This window comes from Leptonychotes weddellii, chromosome 3 (genome assembly GCF_054177405.1).
Source record: "Leptonychotes weddellii isolate Sample4059 chromosome 3, ASM5417740v2, whole genome shotgun sequence".
Taxonomy (NCBI): Eukaryota; Metazoa; Chordata; class Mammalia; order Carnivora; family Phocidae; genus Leptonychotes; species Leptonychotes weddellii.
Window position 1 is genome coordinate 46,846,069 of NC_138371.1, and position 25,410 is coordinate 46,871,478.

At 36.9% G+C, this 25,410-nt stretch overlaps 1 long non-coding RNA gene across 1 annotated transcript in view; it reads left to right on the top strand.

Annotated features, from left to right (window-relative positions):
* The first annotated feature begins 99 nt into the window (after positions 1–99).
* LOC115943110 (uncharacterized) overlaps positions 100–25,410 on the top strand; it is a 72,930-nt gene continuing 47,619 nt past the window's right edge. The window contains exon 1 of the long non-coding RNA XR_014143489.1: positions 100–439. This is a non-coding gene — a long non-coding RNA (uncharacterized LOC115943110). The remainder of the gene's footprint in view (positions 440–25,410) is intronic.

Here is a 25,410-nt window from a genome sequence, read left to right on the forward strand (position 1 = left end):
TGTATTGATAGACATTTTCTTCCTATTTTAATTTCTAGCTCATGTCACACATATTTCCTATTTGAAGCCATTTAGCACTTTAAAAAGTTTTATAATGCATATATTTGAAATTATATACTTGTAAATCTTCCTACTTCATTTTATGAGAATCAAAAGAGGTTGGTGACTAGATGAATCATATCTAATACAGATGTATCTTTAAAAGCTTTAAATGGTACTGACCTCATAGACAGTTCTTTAACACACACATACACACAATGTCTTTTTTAAAAATAATTCTTATGTGTGCCTGAACCTGAATAAATATAAACTGCACTGCCTCTCCCACCACATTTCCCTTCTCTAATCTCCTTTCTGCAGCAACTTCATGCCCATCTCAGAACAAACACAATCTGCATTCAGAACAGGACCATTTACAAGTTCAATGGAGTTATTTTGGGTGAGTCATTGAAAACACAGTACAAAACCTTTCCTCACTCACCAGAAATGCATTTTTAAAATAAAGCCAAAGTGAACAAGGCTTGGCAAGTTTGAGGGTGGACAAAATGGGGAGAGAGCGGGGTTTCTGCCAGACTCAGACAGGATTTTGCTAAACCATTTTTGTCTATTCCTTACATTTAACTCTACCAATTTTTCTTACCATCACTGACCAAAAAGTGTAAGATTGAGCAGGTGGGACATCAAAATAAGGACACTTCAATTCAACCACCACTGTGATACTGAGTAGAACCAGCAGATCCCTTATATCTTAGCATCAGTTAAGTCCCCCTTTTTGTCATTCTTTAATTCAGAAGCTATAAGATGCATCCACTGAATAATCTCGTTATGCTAATTAAATCAATTTTGACAAATTAATAATAACTTTAGGCATTTTTTAGAAAGTTATATATAAATTTGGTATACAAGTCTTTAAAATTGCTTTTAAAATAAGAGAAGTTCCATGAGAGTTAATTAAACAATAAAATATTAAAGGAAATAGAGCTATAGAGACAGAAAATAATAAGCTAATTCCTAAAAAAACTTTTGAAATTGAATTAATATAATGAAAGTCTATACAATGGCTTGATACATTTTAGACATTTAACAATCAGGTATTCAAGATTTATGAATCAGTGTAGATTCTTCTTTATCTATATAACATATTACTCACCCTTTATCCTGCAGAGAACTTTTTAGCAGAAATACAAGTAATTACTCTTCCACAACTTGGTACAAATCAGTTGAGGCTCACATCTCATGAATGAGGAGAAACCTAGAAAAAAATCAATAAAGGGAGATTCTTAAACATATAATGATAATTCAGAATTCCTTTGCTATAAAATTTGATAGGCCATGAAAGCCACCTTTAACACAGGTTGACGCAGCAAGTTACTGTGTGGTAATTGACACAACCTGTAGGCGGCCCTACAGTTAGAATTGTTCACAAGGGGTCTGTCTGAAAGCTGCGGGGACAAGCCAGGTTCTACTAGATGGAACTATGCAAATGTTCTCCTTGAACTCCCTGCAAATTATCAGTTTCCACAAGTCAGGGTGACAATTATTGGTTAAATGGAATGAAAACTCTGTGAAAGTTAATCTGGCTATGAAAGCACTAGGGTCATAATAAACAAACACATATTTCCTGCTGTAGTTTAAGAGCATAGCCAAAAACTCTGGTTTCCCACATTTGGGGAATTTTTTCCTTTTCTTTTATGGTTAGGCAATTGTTTCTAAATTATAAAATAAGTACTTATACAGCCTTCAAAGCTTATCTCGACTATCTAAGAATGATTTTATCACATTTAGTTGTATTTAAATATAATCAACAAACGATCAAAAGTTAAAGGAACTAAATATCTATTGATGGGAACCCAAAACTAAGAACTTCCCCACAATCTTATTTCAAATCCAACAGAAAAATGAAACAAACCTCCATTAAAATTTCTCTGGAGCAGGCAAGAAAGGTAGCATAGTTGGCCTGGATTACATTAGCACTAAATCAAACAGCTTAAAGTTCTGTTTATTAATAGACTGTTATTATATAAAAGAACTACAGGGTAAAGGTCAACACACAGGTTGTTTTGGTTAATTTTTTAAAAATCCCCTGAGCCTGTGTCTTTCCAATTTTTTTACTAGTCAGCCAAGTTGGCACCTTAAAACCTTTAACTACTGTAATTATTATAATAGTGCTGATATTCAATTTGGACAAGTGGTGGTAGAAGAACAATTATTTCAGGGGACCCAAGGAAATAACAACGTTGAAAATGGATACTTTTGATTGAGCACTTGCTTTGTGCCAGACACTGTACTTAGGATTGGATTTACAGTGTCTCATTTAATACAACTCTATAAGGACTTGTATTATTCTCACTTTATAGTTAGGGAAACTGAGCTTCAGAGAGGTTAATACTTGCCCCAGGCCATGGACTAATAAGTGGCAGAGTGGAACCAGGACTTTTCCCCTGCAAAGTCTACGCTCTCACCTAAGATGTGTGACTGTCTCCTAGTACTCCAGATCCACTGTTAGAGAAACATTAGTAATCACTTACTCTCTTCGGACCGAGGAGATTCTTCACATATAGCTGATGGGCAGAGGGTCAGTGTGACTCAGAACTGGAAGGAATCCTAGGGAGCCAATTACCTACTACAACTCCCTCATTTTATAAAGGGAGGGAAACTAAGCTCAGAAACTTTAAGTAGCCTGCTCAAGGTTGGCTATGTAGTTAGTGACAGAATTAATTAGGGACAAGGATCCAGATCTCAAAGCCCTACAAACATTGATAAAGGCAAAGGTAGAAAAACTGCTTTTATCTTATCAAATGTTCTGAAAAACTTGGAGAATATAAAAACAAAGATTTTAGTATCTAGGCTTCTTAAGGGGATGTAATATTACAATTTATCAGTAAAGGTGATACCTCTGGCCGAAAATTTATAGCTGCACCTAGCCATCTTTCTGGAGAGGACTCAAGGTTGGGGACAGTGAGAATCTCTGCAAACTTGAGTATATCATTCAACTAATTTTTGAGTCCTTCTAGGATAACATCCTATATTCTGTTAGATACAAAAACCCAAGACTGTAGCGTCCCTGGCCCAGCCACATTCTTGTACTCAGAGAACTTTCTCAGGGGGCATCACACTCTTGATCAAGAAGAGAGAATTGTTGCTTCTTAACCTAAAATCTGGTCTTCCAAGTAAGCCTTAATTGCCTAATAGGAGACCTGAAGTTTTAAGATTTCACCTTTCACCTAAAAACTATTTAAAATTCTATTTTAAAGAGAAACAATATTCAGAAAGTTTTTCTGAAGGGTAATATTCCGCCACTACTGTGACTAATATATATGTGAGTATTTCAATATGTTAATATTTAGCCATTCTTTAAGGCAGACCAGCAAAGACCTGGGTGTCTCAATAGTACCAAATGATTTCCAAAAAGATGGTTTTTACAAAATCTCTCTGGTTTGTAAAATGGCATCTGTCTATATTGATTCTCAATATGAGCAATGATGTGAAATGAGATGCGTTTTTTCTAATAAGGAGTCTTCCCAGAAGTTGTTAAGTACATCACCCTGTGTTCTCTTTAGGAGAAACTCAGAAGAAATATCTTTTTACAATATTTTTTCCAAGATGAGTTGAAATTACTGGGACATTTTATTCTAATCTCCTGGGCACCAGGACTTGGATAACTAACAAAGTTTCTGTTTTTAACATTGGTTACTAGAAAATTGAAAGCCAAATGTGTGGCTCACCCATGGTAGATGAGTAGGTCATCATGGTATGCATTCTAAACCTTATTCATAGCTCTACTTTGTCCCCACCCTTTTTTTCTTCTTCTTCTATTTTTTCTTTTCTCAAAATAATATTTTATAATTTTTTATATTCTTTTTCTGCACTATGACAAGGAAAAGCTAAATATGTAAGAATAGTATGCAAAATTATGTTTACTATACAAATATATATATATCCATAGAGGAATATTAGGAGGGAAATAAAGCTGCTCCATTACAATGACAATATTATGGCTTTTTCTTTTATTTTCCAAACTTCTTGAAATTGCATTTACAATTTAGGGAGAAAAAGTTATTTGAACTTTGAAAACTCTAGCTATTTATTCCAGAGATAGAAGTATGGGAAATATTTGCAAACCCCCCTACAATGTACTTCAGTTTGATTATGTTAAAGCAAGTGAGGAACTGTCATAAAGTGAGGTTGGAATGGTAGGTGAGATCCAAATTTCAAAGGCCTTGGTGTGCTATCCTAAAATTGTGTTATTGCAAGTGGGAAGTTAGAGGCACCTTTCAGTTTTTAACTAAAGTGCTTTATTGAAAGATAACTAGTAACTATCTAGCTGAAAGAGTCAGACATGGGAAGTTGTTAGGCAAAGGAGCTAGTTAGGAGGCTTATTAGTATGGGGCTTGGGGATACGGAGGTTAATACAGACTCAAGTTAGACTGGTAGGAATAGGGGCTGCAATCAGATTTGACAAATTGGAAATGGGTGGAAAGAAAGAAATGGAATGATCTTCAAGGTTTTTTCTACTTGTAGGTGCATGGATAGGTATTGGTGTTATTCAACATGATAGAGAATTTAGGAAAATTTGGGATTTGGCATTAATTTGTTTAGGAGTAAGAAGAACAAGAGAGAGGAAAGGAAATGAGTTCATTATAGGACATATTAGATATGAGGTACTTATAAATATACTGATGGAAATGTAGCCCCAAGCATTTAAAAATACAGTACAGAGCTGAAACTCTGGATGAAAGTTTGGCTTAAATATTATTATAAGGTATGTGTGTGCTTGGACTCACTAACACTAGACAGCCATGTTTCTATTTCCCAAGTAAACTATTCCCAATATATCAAAGCAGTAGTCCTCAATGACTTCTAAAATGCTAAATCCTCTGGATCCTTTTCAGCACTCATTTTATAGTTATCTTTATAGCTTTTGCAGGACTGACTATTCCTCTCATTTCTTTCTTGATCTTACATTTTCCTCTTCTCCTACTTCTCAGTCCCCTTCACTGGTTTTCATTCTTTTACCAGCTTTATTGTTGTGTTCTTGAGAGTTTCCCTCTCTTAAGTGTACACACTCTCCCTGGCTGAGGTGGAGAAGACTGAGAGTGGAGAAGTTTGGGGAGAAACAAAAGTTTGTCAAATGTATTAAGTTTGAAAGCCTGTTAGACATCCAAGAGGATATGTTGTGCAGGCATTTAGATACATGAATATAGAGTTCAAGGGAAAAATCTGGACTGGAATATAAATTTAAGAGTCATCAGCATATAAATAGTATCTACAGCTAAAAAACTAATTGGGGCCAGCAGGGGGGAATTGGTGGAAGAATGGTAAAAAGAGATGTCTGAGGATAGTGCTTGGAGTTTTCCACATTTTAAAGACAAATAAATGAGAAGAATCCAGCAAAAGAGGCTAAGAATGATCAGTTAGTGCAACCAGCAAAGTGGGAAGAGAACTAAGAGAAGTGGTATCTTGAAGGCTACTGAAAAAAGGGTTTAAAAGAGGAGGAAATGATCAACTCTACCAACTTCCTGAGAAGTTGATTAAGATGAAGACTGAGAATTGACCTCTGGGTCTGGCAGTACAGATATTAGTGCTGCCCTTGATAATAATTGCAGTGGAATGGTGAACAGTGAAGCCTTGATTGTAGTAGGACTCTCTGAGGCCGGTTTCTTTTTAGAAGAGGGGAACAGGAAACAGCAGGGGCAGTCAAACTAAAACAATTAATTGGTTAAGATAGAACAAAAGAGCAAGAAAACCATTATATAGATATAGGGCCATTCAAGATCATGATTATCTGTGTCTGGAAAAGGTTGGGGAAAAACCAGTTTCTAAAGCTTTGACCCCTCTGAGTTTATTTCCACTTAATTTTAATATTAGACCTTCTTATAATTACTGTCATTTGTCAAGTCATGAGAGAGGTAAAGATAGAAACAGTAAATGTAGACATCTAATGAAGAGAAGGATAAAGATAGGAAAATAGCTAAAAGGAAATACAGAGTTGAAGAAGGATTTCTGGTTATTTTTTTGAGGAATAAACCATGTTTATTGGTTAAAGACAAGAGCAAGTAGACAGAAAAAGGTTAAATATACACAGAAAAGGTTAGGTATTTAAGGGATAAGATCTTGAGAAAGGGAGGAAAATTTATTTCATTTAGGTCATTTCTTAATTTTAGATTGGAAAGAGATACAATGTACCAATGTAGTTAAATTTTCAGGGTAAGATAATTTTTTTTGAAGATTTTATTCATTTGACAGAGAGAGAACACAAGCAGGAGGAGTGGCAGGCAGAGGGAGAGGGAGAAACAGACTCCACGCTGAGCAGGGAGCCTGATGTAGGACTCAATCCCAGGACCCTGGGATCATGACCTGAGCCAAAGGCAGACACTTAACCAGCTGAGCCACCCAGGCACCCCCAGGGGAAGATAATTTAAAGGAATTCACACCTAATGTCCTACATATGCTCTGAGAATTAGGCCAGATCATCGCTAAAGAAATGGACCGTGAGCTGGTTGGAGAATTTAAAAGAGTAAAGGTTTGGCATAGTTGTTATTAAAAATGGAAACAAAACTATAGGGGAGAAGTAAAATATTTATTTAATCATTATATATCCCTCTAAGCACCTTATAAATATCAGCTCATTTATTCATCATATGTCTGTGAGATATGCTTGACTATTATTCCCTCTTTGCAGATGAAGAAAATGAGGCGCAAAGTGATTATGCTATTTTTCTAAGGGTACCCAGCCAGTAAGTGGAGGATCCTGAAACTGAGCTTCTGTGGTCTAGCTCCAGAGTCCATGCTCTTAACTCCTTTACAGTGCTGATTGATGGCAGTGGCCTGACTTCACTTAGCAGGTTTAGGTACATAGGTGTTGAATTTCAAAAGACAAAACTTTACACCCATCCAGGATAGGAGCTCAGAGGTTGAGTATGATGGAAGTTGAGATTAGTTGATGAGATAAGCCATAGCATGTAGGGTTAGATGGAAGACATAGGGCAGGAGGGAAAGAATCCGGGTCATGTAGGGGTTCAGGGACTTGAATCTTTGTTATATTCTTAAGGTTTAGGTTCCTTTGAAATCAAATAGTTTGATAGAAATAAGGAAGAGGGATCATTGAAAACAGCAGGAACTCAGAATAAGAGAGTAACATTGTGAAGTGTCATTAAGAAGGGTAAAGAGTTGCTGGGGAGGGCTAGGTAGCATTGGAGTATGGCACTGGTTGTAGATCACTGAAATCCAAAGAAGTTAAAGGCCTGTGCAGCAAAAGAGGTCAAGAAATGATGAGTCTAGGGTGTTGGGTGGGGCACATCTATAAATATTGAAGTCACTTATGAATCACTCAAGATGAGACAGGAAATGGGGTGGAGAAAACAGCTGCAGAACCAGTGGATTGCAATGTGAACGTGTTGAGGGAATGAAAGATGGCATAAGAGAGACCAGACAGACATAATGAACATACTCCCAAGAAGTGCAGTCATACAGGTCAACCTTTCCTGTAGCCACCTGCCTCTGGCAGTGTGATAGGGAAGCCAAAAGTGCCATGGCACTAATATGCCTAAATTGGCAGCTTTCCTGAAGAGCTTTTTAAAGAGGTTGAACTGTTGAAATGATTAAAGCTTTAAATTACCTCAGAGGTCCAGCACATTAGTAAAGTAAATATTAACACAGTTTAGTTTATCTAGCCCATATAAAACCATTACCATTTAAGTACAAATATGGCCCTATGGATATTTTAAGTTTTCAAAGGTGGGAGAGTGGAAGGAGGAAGAGAACATAGGAAACTGAGGTATAATTTGGCCATGCATACTGTGAACAACTGACATAGAGGAGGAGGAAAGAACCAGCAACCATGAACATGGAGAACCTCTTACATGTGCCCTAGGAATAGTGGCATGTGGAAAGGGGAAATGTGCACATGAGCCATACTCCTCCCTTAGTTCAGAATACTCAGTAAAATTTGTTATTTTAGATGCAGTGATAGGGGCTTTCCCAGTTCCAACAAAGAGACTCAAAGACAAAAAATAAATTTTTACAGAAAAGAAATCCTACCCCTGAATCAGAAGGCAGGCTGAATTACCTACTATGATATAATTAACTATTTAATATTAGAGGAAATTATGTTTCGATCAACAAAAATTCAGATTTGCCCCTGGAGACCTATATTGCTGGTTACCTACCAAACCACCACTCCTCCACCTTCTTCCTTACCAACAGAATCCTTATTATGCCACTGGATATTGGCATCTACATATGACACCAAGAGATAAGGCAGCCATCTTGTGACCATAAGTGGAGCTAGCCTAGAAAGAAAAACCAAGATGCTAATAAGTTTCCCAGATTTAGGAAACAGGAATACAGGGACCCAGCTAAATATGAGATTTCAGATAATGAATAATATCACAAGGGATATATATCATTTAACTAAAATTCAGATTTAACTTGATGTCCTGTATTTACTCTGACAACCCTAGATACTCAGGATGACAAAATGGAAAGTTAGATCCTGTCATTGATAAAGTAACTGAGCTGCTGAATTAGCCAACTCTGTGACCACCTTAACTCAAAACATTTTAGTATCAGATAAATCTTCCTTAGTGTTAAGCCAGTTCTTTTTGCATTTTCTGTTACTTACAGCCAAAGGCATCCTAACTAATGCAGTTTTGTCAGCCCTCTCATTGAGCAAGTCAATACACATATTGTTCATCCCTAAGTATCAACTTACAAATTCTAATTAGTATTTTCAAAAGGTTTCTTTGTGAAAGTTCTTTTAGTATGACATACATCTATGTTTTCAGAATTCAAAGTTTTCCATCTTTGTGTAGTACTCCATAAAAGTTATTTTCATGAAATGTATAACATGAAACATCTTTCTCTGTACAGTTTAGCCGGATTAGATGATCTCTAAGATCTATTCTAGTTCAGAAAATATTAGTTATTATAGAACAAAAGTAGATGTGAAATAAAGATAGGCACCTGACAATAAGGCCATACAACAAAAATTATCCAGTGTTAAAGTTAATTATGTAACAAAGGGATTCTTCTGACAGCAGTTACTTGTTTTAAGAATTAGCAGAATTATATTCATAATACCACCATTATGAAAAACAGTAATACAACAATTTTGATGTGATGTTTCTTGAGTTACAAACAGAAATTAGAATGAAGTCTTTTATTCATATAAATATGTAGCTTTTATTCTTAATATCCTAAAAGTACAAAGTAATCTTGGGCAAAAGAAAACAAGATAAGTGATGGAAAATTTCTAAATGATTATATTCACAGGCTGTGTGGTCCTGGAAGCACCAAAAGCTGGCATTTTCCATCTGTTTCCAGTGGCTTATCAGAGGCCTAAATCAGTTTGTGCATGCTCTTAAAATTCTGGGTTTTTTTTACCATGAGTGTAACCACAGTGATTGGAGAACGGAGTGATCTTTACATGAACTGACCTCCCCTGATCAATGGGAAAATAGCTTATGCTAACAGGCAGGAACATGGTGATACACATTTGTGTGCATGTGTGCACAGTTCTGTGAGTGTGTGTGCACACTTCTGCTTGTGAGTGATCCAGAGGTTATTAGATCAAGAAGCCTCTGCTTTTTCCCCATGCTCATGCACAAGACAGATCTAGCTGCACAAGACCAGAGCAGCAAAAGTCAGTTTTCAGAGCTGGAAAACGGAGTGAGGTTATTGAAACCTTTATAATCAACATTATCTGGCATATCAGTACTCTTCAAAACTATGTTCTGATCTGAAACCAGCCATCTCACCACTCTCCTCTCCTCCCTCTCCTAAGAGTCTTATTCAAATGCAGTTCAGCTCTCCTTCCAAGACTGCTTTCTAAGAAAACAAAAACACTGCAGTTATAGAAGCCATTCATTTTAGAATACTTTCCAATTACCACTATTCTCACTCAAGCATATCTCCTGACAGACTTCCCTATGCACACTTCTCAACAAGCATATCACAGTATTTATCCAGCAAAACCAGGTAACTCCCAAGAAGGAAAAAAATTTGCTCCTTAAAAAAATAATTTTCGGGGTGCCTGGGTGGCTCAGTCGGTTAAGCGACTGCCTTCGTCTCAGGTCATGATCGTGGAGTCCCAGGATCGAGTCCTGGAGATCGGGCTCCCTGCTCAGTGGGGAGTCTGCTTCTCCCTCTGGCCCTCTCCCCTCTCATGTGCTCTTTCTCTCATTCTCTCTCTCTCTCAAATAAACAAATAAAATCTTAAAAAAAAATTTTTTTTTCTCTGTCATTGATTTTTTTAGATCCTATACCAGGTTTTAGAAAGGAAAACCATGGCATGTGTGTGCATGCATAGCCATAGACCTCCACAATGAACTTGGGAAAAGAAAAAGAAAGGAGGAGAGGAAACATGTAACATTTCAGCTGGGTGGTCTGAAGACACTAGAGATTGAAAAAATATATTTAGAAGTTTAAAAATCTTTTTTTGTGAGATAATTTTCATTTGAGATCTATTTTATGTATATACAGGATGTATTACTTTTAAAAAATGGTTTAAGTTTTCCCCTAAAAATTAATAATCATACTATAAACTCTTTCTAAAGACCATTTATTGATTTGACCTTGGAAGGATATTTCCAGTTCATTGATTACTTTTTTATATTACTTATTTTAATATACTAGGTAAAATTTTGTCTCCACATCTTCAATAGTGAAGAAACAGAAATAAAAGCTATAAATGGAAAAGAACACTTCTCCAGAGTCATTTAATTCAAATTTTCCTAAGAACGTTCTTTCCTCAATTTTAATTGTCTAATAATATCCATTATTTTTCTAATGTATACAAATATTTCTACGCTACCCTAGGAGAGACTATTTCAAATATTTCTCAAACCCAGAGCATTTACTATTAAGCAAAATTTCTTATTTTCCAGATGCTTTAAAAAGGGATGATAGGGGGGTGCCTAGGTGGCTCAGTTGGTTGAGCGGCTGCCTTCAGCTTAGATCATGATCGCAGGGTCCTGTGATTGAGCCCCACATTGTGTTTCCTGCTCAGGGGGGAGTCTGCTTCTCCCTCTCCCTCTTCCTCTCCCCCACTCCTGCTTATGCTCACTCTCACTCTCTCTCTCAAATAAATAAAATCTTTAAAAAGAGGGAGGATGATAGGGGCGCCCTGGTGGCACAGTCGGTTAAGCATCCGACTCTTGATTTCAGCTCAGGTCATGATGTCAGGGTCATGGGATCCAGCCCTGCATGGGGCTCCACACTGGGCATGGAGCCTGCTTGGGATTCTCTCCCTCTCCCTCTGTTTTTCCCCTCCCTCCCCCACCTGATCATGTTCACTCTCTCTCAAAAAAAAAAAAAAAAAAGGATGATAAAAACTAAAAACTATATGTAATATATAAACCTGATGCACAAGAGGTGGATTAGGTCATAGTGTATGCCTGTTACTTTTATTTTTTATTTTTTTGCCAGCACAATTGCAAAAGTATAAAATGTCTGTGTGTGTCCATTATTGCATATGTGGTTTTAATCTATGAAAACAGGGGTGCCTAGGTAGCTCAGTCAGTTAAGTGTCCAACTCTTGTTTTCGGCTCAGGTCATGATCTCATGAGTCATGAGATCAAACGCTGGGTGGAGCTCTACACTGAGTGGTGAGTCTGCTAGTAGATTTTCTCCCTTCGCCCCTCCTCCCCTTGCATGTACACACACAAACTCTCTCTCTCAAATAAATAAATCTTTAAAATAAATCTATGAAGACGATCTAGCATCTTTTGATACTTCCACCACCAGTAATTTAAGACACTACAGAAAAGTGCCTTGCAGAATACACTGCTAGCTCATTAGCACTAAAACACTTGTTGAGTACCAAAGGTAGTACCCATTGCCCCTTTTGCATACTTTAAATTCAGTGTCCTCTTCTATTGCCTTCAAAGTACTTCTTCAAAATAACCCCATTTTACCAACTCAAGCTTATATATCACGGACACAAACACTCCTCTCCATTTGGATCTATCTTTCTCTTCAATAAACATGCTTTCCCTTCCTCAGCTCTGCTGTTCCCTCCACCAGGAATGTCATTTCCTTTATCTCTACTCTTACTGGAGCACCTCATTTCCAGAAAGCTTTTTTGAGTGTTTTGCCCATATGGTGCTCTTACTGTCAATATGTCCATACAGCATTCCATCGTTCTGATTTCTGTTAGTTTATTCTTATGTTTTTCTGTAGGCTCCACCTGCCCTTGTATTCTGAAACACATTGGAAGTTCCTCTACCAAACTTTGTTTATTCATTGTTCATTTCTGTAGGATGCAAACTTCTAGAACCATCAAGTCAATAACCAAAGTATATAAAAAAAGAAAAATAATAAAAGTTTTATTGTACAGAAACAACATTCAGAACCCCTTTTCCCTTATTTTGAAATGCAATTTCTAGGTGTTTCTCATGGTAGTTACTAACAGGGACATTATTTCAAATTTGGGTCCCCATAATATACCCCCTCTTTTCTTCCCATGGTACATGAGATACTACAGTGGTTTTCAAATTTATTTTTTTTAGGGACAGAATTTTTCTTTTCTTTTTAAGCTCATTCTTACCCAGAATTTCAAATATGTCAAAGAGATGCAAGCTGAGCACTCTTGTTAAAGAGATTGCAGTGCATAAGGGAAACGTGAGTGTCCTATCTGCCTAACCCTTCCACAGCCCCACCAGTGGCTCCTGTGGCTCCTTGGAGGAACTCTGGAGGCCCTTTGTAGAAACTGAGAAACCCTGGCCTTGGCTCTGCCATCTTGACTCTGTTCAGCTTGAGCAAGTCTCTTTCCTCAACCTTAAAAACAATGAACTTGATTGGGGCGCCTGGGTGGCTCAGTCATTAAGCCTCGGCTGTAGGCTCAGGTCACGATCCCAGAGTCCTGGGATCGAGCCCCGCATTGGGCTCCCTGCTCAGCAGGAAGCCTGCTTCTCCCTGCCCCACTCCCCCTGCTTGTGTTCCCTCTCTCGCTATGTCTCTCTCTGTCAAATAAATAAAATCTTTAAAAACAAAAAACAATGAACTTGATCTTCAGAGACCATTCATAGAAATTGCAAAGCACCACACTCAGAACAAATGAAAAAAAAAAAATTCATGCCTATTTTGGTGTTCTATTGTTGTATTGGGTCATACTTTTAGATACTTTCTTAGGACAAAAACTGGTTGATGTTTGATAAAAATTAGTACTGAATGTTGGTTATAGATTTGAACTTTTTTTGTTTGTTTGTTTACCTAGATTCTGCTTTGTATTATTATCAGTAAATTTCACTTTTGAAAACTCTAGTTTGAGGTAGCATTTCAAAAAAAGAAACCAAAGTTTGTATTCAACATTCACAACTTCTAATCTTTTGTATTCCTTCAAGAAAGCAAGCAGTGTAACATAGTGTTCCTACACAGAAACAATCTGGTATAAATATCATAAATACTTGTTTTGGCGGGTGTTCATTTACAGATTGTGTGAAGAAATACACAAACTCAGTATCAGGAAAATACCATTAAAGAGTTCTATCATTCTAGTTAATAAAAAATATTGATGAACTTGGGACATTTTGACTATATTTTAAAACTATTTCTATGGGGCACTGATTCATTTGTAAATGGAAAAAGTCAGGCAAAATACCAAAACAGTAAGTACTACTTGATTCCAAGCAACCTGTTAAATAAACTGTAGCTGCTTTTAACTGCAGAGTACTTAAATCTAGCTGTCTATAATTTTTTAAGAATTCCTGGCTTCCCCAGCAGATAAACTTGACTCAGCTGTCAACATAAAAGTCCCTTACCTGTCAGTTTGGCTTAATCAAAACAGTTTTTTTATTTATTTATTTGAGACAGAGAGAATGAGAGAGCCAGAGAGCACATGAGAGGGGGGAGGGTCAGAGGGAGAAGCAGGCTCCCCGCCGAGCAGGGAGCCCCATGCGGGACTCGATCCCAGGACTCCAGGATCATGACCTGAGCCGAAGGCAGTTGCTTAACCAACTGAGCCACCCAGGCGCCCAATCAAAACAGTTTTTGATGCTACTAATCTTCTACCAAAATTTTTCATTTTACAAATTAGATTTATAACATGAAAATCTCAATTAAAAAACCCATTTAACTCATGTGTATGTGTGTATGTGTATATGTATATATATAGACATATAAATTTAGAAATATTGTTAAATAAAATTACTTCTAGTGAATTAAACTTTGCAAATAAAAGTAGTATATTTAGACAAGTTATTGAAAATTTAATTTGTTTTTACCATAGTGCCCTCATTACTAAAAGGTTACATAAAATTTTAAATACACTTAAATTAAGAATCATTCAGTCCGGGGCACCTGGGTGGCTCAGTCATTAAGCGTCTGCCTTCGGCTCAGGTCATGATCCCAGGGTCCTGGGATCGAGCCCCGCATCAGACTCCCTGCTCTGCGGGAAGTCTGCTTCTCCCTCTCCCACTCCTCCCTGCTTGTGTTCCCTCTCTTGCTGTGTCTGTCAAATAAATAAAATCTTTTTTAAAAAAAAGAATCATTCAGTCCATGCACATTTTTATTCATTCAATAAATAGTTATGTTGTACTTTGACCCAGATAGGAATTGAGTACTGAGATTTTGTTTCTGATACTCAGGAACTTGCAAACTAATGAAGATCATAATGTGGAACTACAGTATAATTATCATTTTAGTGACACAGGCCAGTGTTTTAACATACCACCTAAAGAAATGTCAAAAAGCGAATGAGGTCTGAAATGAATCAAAGGAGAACTTTTTTTGCCTGGAGAAGCAGTGAGAGACTCCTAGTCATACTTTGTTTCCCTCCTTCTGCAGAACCAACATCAGCCAGCTTTAAAAGCACTATTATTGGGGGAGGGGGGAAGCCTGGCAAGGGTGAGAATAGTGATTTTGATTTGAGAAAGCCTGAAGTAGAAGGGAAGGATAAAGAAGTAAGATAAGGGGAAAATAAAAAAAGGAACTAACATTTATGGAATACTTAGCAATTGAGTTTTTATGTCTATTATGACACTGTGTTTCTTCTTAAAGGGAACTTGCTAGAAAGCTGTTGAAACCAGTGAGGTAGAAGAAGAAGAAACTGGACAAATAAACTACAATTCTTTATCTTGGCTCTATTCAACCTTGTCCCTATTGACCAGTCTTTGAGGAAAAAGTATCTAGCACCAAACTAATAGAGAATGTCAAGTAAGATTTTCTTTCAAACTGTATTCATGTCTTGAATTTAGTAGGTCATCAATGTTTTTATTTGGTTTAATTAAGCAAAATAAGGAAAAATGAGTAAATAAAGGTAATGCTCAGAAGATATAGAATGAGTTTTTGGGCTAGAAGCCACCCATTAAGCTCTTACTATTGATAAGGCCTGCAAGAATTATAGTACAGTCATAAAAAGACACTTGAAAGTTGGTTGCATAAGCCTTTTTAGAAAAATGTTGAGTTTGGGGTCTTTAAAGAAAAGATCTCATTATTTTTCAGTAGTTCAAATACTTCAAAATAAAAACTAAAAGCAAAGCATTCTGACAGTTAAAATGTAGTTTCATTTAAAAAAAAAAAACTCTAAATTTACTATACATTTTGTTTCATTTATCTACATCAGTTCTTTATTTTATTCTCTAAATTAAATTGCCCTGAAATTTCTAGCACTAATAAAGGGGAGTCTGGGTTTTACAGTTTCTCTAAAGTTAACTATCTTAAGAGTAGAAAATCAAGGGACAGGCAATATTTTGAAGTTATGTATGTCTTCCAGAAAATCTGTATTTAGTTCATCTGTACGTTCAACTGGTGAGAATCTATTATCAATGGTACAATTTTATATTACATATAATAGAATTATAGCACATCTTGTCCGAGGAGGACGTTTCTAAAGAAAAGAGCCAGATATTTGTACTCAAGTGTAAAACTCCCTAATAGGAAATAATGTTCAAAAGTAAGGTTCAATGAGCCTTAGTGCATATTTTAAGGCTTTAAGAATTATTTAGTATTTGCTTCTATTAAGAGCTAGCTAAGTACAAGCTAACCTTAAATGTTGGTAGGAATGGAACTGCATGCTATACTAAATTAGAACTGTATTAGTTCTACTTTAAGAGGAGACTTTTTGTACCTCTCTGAATTCATGCTAGTCACATCATTATCAATAAAACAAAACTGCCCTAATTATTTTACTGTAAGCATAAATATTTTGATACGCTCCTTCCTATATTATAAAACAAAATATTAACACTATATGCTGTGAAATTCTATATTTCACCTCTCCTGGTATTCAGATTTCTCATGGAAAATGTACATATGATGTATCACATACTATTAAATTTGACATCATAAAATGAGAAAAACAGTTTTAAATTACTTCTTTATGGTTTTTAAGGACAGATTGCTGCACAAAGGGTCAGACTTTTTGTTGTTGTTAAGAGGCCAGATTAGTAAATGTTTTAGGCTTTTTGAGCCTAATGGTCTCTGTCACTACTCAGTTCTGCCATGTATCACAAAAACAGCCATAGCAATATGTAAATGAATGAGTAGTGCTATCTTTCAATAAAACTTTATTTTCAAGCAGGTCAGTAGTTGTTAAGAGGCCAGATTTGGCCTCTGGGCCATAGTTTACTGAATAGTTGTAGAACATATGAACTTTTTACATTTTCTCTGTTTAACAAAGATGATTTTTAACCACATTTCCCACTCTCTCTAGATATTATATATGATATGTATTATAATTATATATATGGTTGTTATTAATATGTTATATGTTACATATAACATTTTCATATATTGAGATTTTTAAGCATCAAATACATGGGAAAGCACTTTAAAAACTAGAAGTATTGGTTAAAGAGTACAAACTTCCAGTTGAAGATGGATAAGTTCTGGAAATTATTTTATAGCATGGTGATTACAGCTTATAATTCTGTATTATACTTGCAAGCTGCTAAATGAGTAGATCTTACATGTTTTTACCACAAAAAAAGAAATGGTAACTATGATGTGATAGAGGTGTTAGCTAATACTGCTGGTGGTAATCATTTTGCAATGTATAAATGTTTCATCTCAACATGTCTTACACCTTAAACTTATACATGTTATATGCCAATTATATCTCAATAAAGCTGGGGGGAAAGCTAGAAGTATTTCTATCTGTAAGTGAAAGGCAGTAGGACTGTAAAATGAGATGTTTAACTATTCATAGCTAAAATGGGTATTATCTACCTTCAAATGTATCAGGATGCCTTTCTAATATTATAGTGGGTGAAAATTATTTCATGTTTCTAACGTGAGGAGATTTGGAAATATCTCAATATTATAATTATAATATATCTAATAAATGTAATATATATATAATACAAAACATATAATATTTATTATTATTTATGCTCCTCTGTATAGTTTATTCTATCATAAATAGGAAATTTGTTTGGAACTAATTTGGTATATTTTCAAATACATGAAACCAATAACATTTCTTTTCCTCTACACATAAAAAATAGGAAGGTGCTAATTTTTTAAATATCCAACAATCTCACTAATTTACTATAAAACCAGTGTCACTGCCATGTGATTATTGGGTTAAGGATGTTAGGAAAGAAAGAAATGAGTTAAAGGAGTGACAGTAACAACATGGCTGACAATGGAAGTTGATGTTACCTTCACATGGAAAAGCTGAGAAAATACTAAACCTGAAATTCTCCTAGTAAATTGGGAAATGTGAGTTCTAACACAGGCTAGACAAAGGACATTCCTTTAAATTATTTTAATGTGAAGACTGTTGAGACTAAGAATTGTGAGGTATCAAATGTAGTGATCCGAAGGGATATGTGCACCCCAAAGTTTATAGCAGCAATGTCCACAATAGCCAAACTATGGAAAGAGCCAAGATGTCCATCAACAGATGAATAGATAAAGAAGATGTGGTGTATACACACACACACACACACACACACACACACACACACACACAATGGAATATTATGCAGCCATCAAAAAAAAAAAAACCCGAAATCTTGCCATTTGCAACGATGTGGATGGAACTGGAGGGTATTATGCTGAGCGAAATAAGTCAATCAGAGAAAGACATGTATCATATGACCTCACTGATATGAGGAATTCTTAATCTCAGTAAATAAACTGAGGGTTGCTGGAGTGGTGGGGGTTGGGAGAGATGGGGTGGCTGGGTGACAGACATTGGGGAGGGTATGTGCTATCGTGAGGGCTGTGAATTGTGTAAGACTGTTGAATCACAGACCTGTACCTCTGAAACAAATAATACATTATATGTTAAAAAAAAAAAAGAAGAAGAAGATAGTAGGAAGGGAAAAATGAAGGGGGGGGAATCAGAGTGGGAGATGAACCATGAGAGACTATGAACTCTGAGAAACAAACTGAGGGTTCCAGAGGGGAGGGGCGTGGGGAGATGGGTTAGCCTGGTGATGGGTATTAAAGAGGGCACATACTAAATAGAGCACTGGGTGTTATATGCAAACAATGAATCATGGAACATTACATCAAAAAAATTAATTAAAAGAATTGTGAAGTATCCATAATAGATTAAAGAATTCAAATTACAGTGACAAATAGTTCACAGATTCCCATTAAAACTTTTCTGCTTCATAGGTAAAAAAAAATTGCTTCAGTTTTAGAGAAATATTTTTTGCAGCTTTCAGTCTCAAAAGTATTTTAATTTATATAAATTGTGATAGCCACATTAAGTGTTCTTAGAAATACTATCACCTTTAGGTAGTGACTTGACTTTAAAAATATTTTATGATATATTACATAATATAGGGAAATAATTCTAGTTAAGTAGGTACATGTTACATAATTTGCATTTTTAGAACACTCACAAGGGAGACCGGGTGTTTTAAAAGATAAGGGAACTAGCAATTCCAGTAACATTCTCACTCATTTGAATTATGAACACTAGACAAGTTAGTGCTAATCAGATGTTTTCTGACCTATATAAAATGAATTAACCCTCCCACATCCAGGTTCTAGAGAAAAAAAAATATTACCAAATTGGTTCATTTTTTTCTATAGGTCTGGGGATTCTATAGGTCTCTTGATTCTCAAATCTGATATGAATATGATGCGTACTTCTAAATTAGTACTTATCATATTACATCATGGAAACTTAATATTTTTATACATACAAAATGAATACTCACAGTACTCCTAGTTCTTAATGCAGTACCTGGCATGTCCTCATACTTTACTGGTTAAATTGCATTAAAGACTACACTGCAAGGAGTTCCACTGTCACTGATATTAACCTTGTTAAGATATATGGTTTCTCAACATGGTGGCACCATACAAATAACTTTTCTAGAAACTATCCAGGGAGGCATGAGAAGGACAAAATTGTCTTTTAGCATAAGGAAGGTACTGTGCTAAAATTTCCTAGGGTGCTCAGCTAGCTTATATTTTAATTACTTCTTCATAAGTGGTTTTAAGTAATAAGCTTGCACTATTGAAACCCACTATTATCTTGAGATAATCTAGTTAGGAATAGAGTGTAAGGAGGCCCTTAAACCAACACTGCTCTGTAGCTTACCCACAAGACATTGAATGTAACCTATAGATGATCTACTGCCGTGAAAATGGTTAGATTAAAACACTAAAAATATTTTTTAAGCAGGATGTTGGGGAGATGGTTTCCCATTAGAAACAAAGGAATTTGAACATATAATTCTAATATACATAAGTTTCCTTAAGAAAGACTACCTGGAGGGGCGTCTGGGTGGCTCAGTCGTTAAGCCTCTGCCTTCAGCTCAGGTCATGATCCCAGGGTCCTGGGATCGAGCCCCACGTCTGGCTCCCTGCTCTGCGGGAAGCCTGCTTCTCTCTCTCCCACTCCCCCTGCTTGTGTTCCCTCTCTCGCTGTGTCTCTCTGTCAAATAAATAAATAAAATCTTTAAAAAAAAAAAAAAAGAAAGACTACCTGGAAGGGGTGCCTGAGTGGCTCAGTCGTCGTTAAGCATCTGCCTTAGGCTCAGGTCATGATCCCAGGGTCCTGGGATCGAGCCCCGCATCGGGCTCCCTGCTCGGCGGGAAGCCTGCTTCTCCCTCTCCCACTCCTCCTGCTTGTGTTCCCGCTCTTGCTCTGTCTCTCTCTGTCAAATAAATAAAATCTTAAAAAAAAAAAAAAAGACTACCTGGAAGAAGGAAGTAGGGGTGATTTCTCTCAATTGTTAATGAGGTGATTTTCCTTACAAGTATACACTACCTATAGGCACATCTGACCTCCCCAGGCCTGGGGCATACATAATATTTAAGAGGATTTAGACCTATGCCTCACAGTTAATGAGTACCAGCTTGTACATCTAAGGGTACTGATTATTTGGGGCCAGTGTGTACATCATTGTGTACAAGCATTTGTGCTGCCTCTTCTTGACTTGTATTTTCATGGCTAGTAGAAGAGAACTGCTTCAACTTTATTCCCTTAAAATCAGGCCCCTGCTCTACCCCAGGTTCTACATTCCAGCCGAGCTGACCTCTTGTAAATACTGAACGTTCTGTGTCCTTTGCATGCAGAACATCCTCTCCACTCTTTTGCCTGTTGTTTCCTTTGCCTAGCACACCCAACCCCTGATCTGATTCCCGCCCACACCTCAAGACCTGGTTTAGCCAGTAAACTTCTATGGAAGGCATCCCCAGCCCTTCCAGGCTCGTTAAATACCCTTTTACCCGTGCTTCCAGATCAGCTTTGCAGAATTGTCCATTCACTTCTTGCTTTTCTATTTAAAGTGTTATCTTGAAGACGGGGCCAGTATCCATTATCATATCTCCAGCAACACAAAAGCAAGGAGGCAGTCTTGAGATAGAGTGAAGATCTTGGACTTGCTAAGGCTGTAGTGCTTGGTAGCAGCGTTACTTTCAGCAGGTATCAATCTCTCTATGGTTCAGTTTCATCATCTATAAATACATGTAATACTTTGCAGGGTTGTTAGGAAGTGCTCAAATTGATACCTTTTGTAAGCACTTTACATGTATTATTATTTATTCCTCTGTACAACCCTATGAGGCAAGTAATGTTATCATTCATATTTTATAGTTAAAGAAACTGAAACATAGAAAGATTAAGTAACTTGCCCACAAATACTCAGAATAAGAGCATAACCAGGATTTGAACCTGGGCAGTCTGACTCCAGAGCACTCATTCATTCTAAACTGCATTTCACTTTGTTTCTAGTTCTACTATGTATAAGGATATTGTATTTTGATGATCTTCATCTTCATGTATTTTCATCTTTCAGCAGGTCTCACGAGACAGTACTTTTGTTTTCTATTTAAAGAAAATTGTGTAAGTTCAGAAAGGATTGTAATTAGAACAATTCCTTCTTAAAATGTGTATTTTATTCCAATTTGAAGAGCAATATCAAATACTTAGAATAATTGCAGTTTTCTTAACCCATTAGTCTTTATCATAGGCCTTAATACACAAATGCATTAAATTCTTGCTTCACTTCTAGTCGGACCTTGATACTAAATGTTCTCATTTAAATTATTACCCCCTTAGGCTCCCAAATTATCCTAGTATGTCTAGGAGGCCCCAGGCTCACTCAGGCAGGAAGCCAAATCTCTCTACTTTCTGCTCTTATTATTCCTTTTGTCAATGTATTTGTTCTAAAACTCTATTTCCACAGTTGTTGATTTTTATTTCTGTTTGCAGAGAGAGATTATCTCCCAACAGACCTGCAGATAGGAGATTAAACAAACATACAAACTGTGCTAAGAATCCAAACTCCCCTTACATTAAAATTCTCAGTTCGAAACAACCCCTCTTCCTTTCAAAACAGCAGTTTAACTTTTCTTGAAGAGATCAGACAGTTGTGGTGGTCTTGAATGTGAAGGTCATTGGAGAGGTCATGCTGTAGTCATTGGAGAGCTACTGATGATAGAACAGTATGTTGTAAAACACTTCACAAAGATTCAGCTGGCAGGGGTCAGGAGGGACTTGGAAGGGACTTAGGAATTGAGGCTGAACTCACGACTGTTGCAACATGCATATGTAGGTTTCTCACTTGCGGAGGGGCAGAGGGAATGCAGAGGGGTGCTTTTGAAAAATACGGTGAAGCAAGAATCCACGTACAACCTGACAGGAGACAGGAGTCCAGGCAAGAGGGAAAGGGAAAAGCCATCTTTTCTCTGCTTTAAGGCTGAGTGACCAAAAGATGATATAAACAGAGATGGGGAGAGCTGATTTGGGCAGCAGGCATGAAAAGTGGTTCAGGGTGCTGGACAAGAAAAGAAGACAGAAGCGAGTAATCCGACTGCAGATGTGTTTCATATAATGGCGCTATATCTGTATCTTTGATTTTTCAGACAAAAGCAAGATTGAGTTGAAAATTAATACAGTCCTGGGACGCCTGGGTGGCTCAGTCAGTTAAGCATCTGCCTTCAGCTCAGGTCATGATCCCAGGGTCCTGGGTTGGAGCCCCACATCGGGATCCCTGCTCAGAGGGGGGCCTACTTCTCCCTCTGCCTCTGCTGCTCCCCCTGCTTGTGCGCACTCTCTCTGTCAAATAAATAAATTTAAAAAAATTGAATTAAATTTTAAAAAAGAAAATACAGTCTAAAAACCTCTTATTAAAATTCTTTTTCTCCTAAGTAATTTCTAAATCATCAAAAACATGAGTCATTAACTCTTAAAAAATAGGACATCTAATTTAGTTCTATTAAAAATTGAGAATTCTTTTAAAAATACCAAGTAAGTATTGAGACATATCATGTAACACTTCTTCCTAGAAAGGACATATTTAAAAACTGATTTCTCAAATACTCCAATGGCCCTAAAATAGTCCTCTCATTGTATGTACTCTGTCTAGTGAATGAATAAATGAGAATATAGTCAGTGGGCAGTTAGTTTTAAACTGTACAAAAGTGATAAAAAAAAATAAAGATGTTTATTTTGGAGCTGTCCACACATTAGTGACAATTAGTCAAGAAAAATCTAAGGGAGAAAGACCCAATACAGAAGAGCAGAGGGTCTGGGAATATATCTCATATTACACCTAAATTTAATGTGTGGAGAGAAGAGTGAAAGCCAAGGTACAAGGCTGAGTAATGCCACAGAAATGAAAGAGTATAAAGAATAAAGTGTAGACCGTGGTGTTAAATGCAATAGAAGACTAGGAGTGGGGAGGGCTAGAAAAAGTTGCTGAGTATGTGCATTCTAAGAGAAAAGCCAATGAGTAGGAGAGTGGAAACTGTGCTAAAATAACAGAACTGAATATGTGCATAAAGAAACTGTTTTATACAGTTGGGCTTTTTGCATATGTCCCACACCCACAATTTACAACATTGGTTTGGTTCACAAATGCAGGTAATTGCAGATCAGCCCTTACCTACGATCTACACCCTGACAATATGTATAGTTTGCTTAAATTCTCTGTGCAGCTAGCCATGTATCGTTGTGCCAGTCACAATTCAAGCACCTTTCTTTATTTGCCAGGTATTGTTTGAACGTTAAAAAATAAAATCAAGTGACGCAAGTAGCTTTTCTGTGGCTGTATTGTTTGCCGAAGCTGTGACTGGATAAGGTCCAGTAATACCTTTACGATGGGCCCAGAAATAAGTAAAAAAGCAATGTGTATTTTGATAGAAACTTCTAGAAAAAAATCTCATGATTTCGTAGCTTTAATTAACCTTAGGAATCGGAGCCTAGCTCCTCCTTTATAGTGAAAAACATTTAAGGCCAAAGGAGATCAAAAGACCTGCCCAAGCTCACCAAACTAACTACTGGCAAAGCTAGAACCAGAAGTCAAGTGTCATTCTTGTTCCCAGTGCCCTGCTTATTTTATAAGCCATACTGCCTTCACCTGAATTCACAAAACTCCCAAATGTCATTTTAGCTGTGATATGTTCTAAAACTATGTTTTTTCTGTGTAAACCAATCTGGTTACATGCAAGTATTATCTGAGACATTTTTTTTTTTAATTTTTTAAAAGATTTTATTTATCTATTTGAGAGAGAGAGAGCACAAGCAGGGGGTGAGAGGAGAGGAAGAGGGAGAAGCAGACTCCCCGGCGCTGAGCAGGGAGCCCAACATGAGGCTAGATCCCAGGACCCAGAGATCAAGACCTGAGCCAAAGGCAGACACTTAACCCACTGAGCCACCCAGGTGCCCCAAATCTAAGACATTCTGAAATTAACATTTTCTACTATTCCAAACTGAGTCTTGATAAGCAAAATTTTAATCAAGTATTTAATAACCGGTGATTAAAACAAATTAGATCTGTTGAACAACTTCTCTGATTTTACCTGCCTGATGTTTGGTTTCACAGGTTAAAAATTAGAAAATATTTTATCTTTCCCATAAGAACGTTGACATGGTTTCAATGATTAATACAATTCATGTTTAAGAATCAATATTTCTTTTGAGCACACCTCCTTTTACAGTGAGACAGTCTAGACAACATTAGCTCAAAAGTTTTTGTTAGGGAAAGCCTGTTAATATTTTCTCCCTATCTCTGTCCTTGACAAATAAAACCAGTCCTTAAAGACATTAAAAATGTGACTTTTTTCTTTTTTTAAAAACCGTGCTTTTTAAACTGTGGCCATCACTATCTCATCCCCTGTAAAGATGCTTATTGCTAATAGAAGGAACAGTATCTGATGTGGGTTTGTTTGATTTTCGTCAGTTCAGATTTCGTTTTGTTTTTCACAAGACCATTTGGTATCAGTTCAAACATTTAACAACACCTTAGCAAAACAACCCAAAGTTGATCTGATACACATCACACACGTACACACATACACACACCAGTCCCTTTGCAAATGTCAGATACCTGTAGATAAAAGAAAATGGTCACCTGATACTCTTCTTGAAGGTTCATCTCTCAGGCCTATCTAAACAAAGGGAAGACCCACATAAGTATTATAATACAATAACAGAAAAGACCATTTAGAATAAGAGCTAATTTATTTTCTAATTATTTTTTAGGACTCCTAAGGTTTTCTGCAGTTCAGTGCTTGGGTGGTTATGAGGTTATGCAAGCAAAGAGAATACTCAGAGGAGTCTAACTAGCCAGGTAGATTTTGGCAGCTACCATAGTTTGAGAGCTTCAGGAAGGCCATGGGAGGTAGACACAAAGCTGGGAGGGGCAAAGAGTTGTTATACTTTAGGCTGGAGTCCAGGCAAGTCAGGTAAGGCCAGCACAGCTGGCAGAGGCCATCGTTCTAGGTAACCGAGGCCCAGAGTCCGGGAAGCCAGAGAAAACTGGAAAGAAAGGTCCTGGAGGACAGGTAACACTTTGTTCTTGCTGCTCTGTGTGGCCATGACAGGCCCTGTTGTTGATTGTTACCAGAGAGAGGTCAGAAGTCAGCCTGTGAATTCTGCTTCTCAGTGAAGCAGAGGAACCAAGATCACTTGGTACAGATTTTTGCCATTTTAGGGCATAGATGACTGATTTCTTTATTTCAGACTATGCTGGTAATCTTGAAAGGAGGCTACTGACT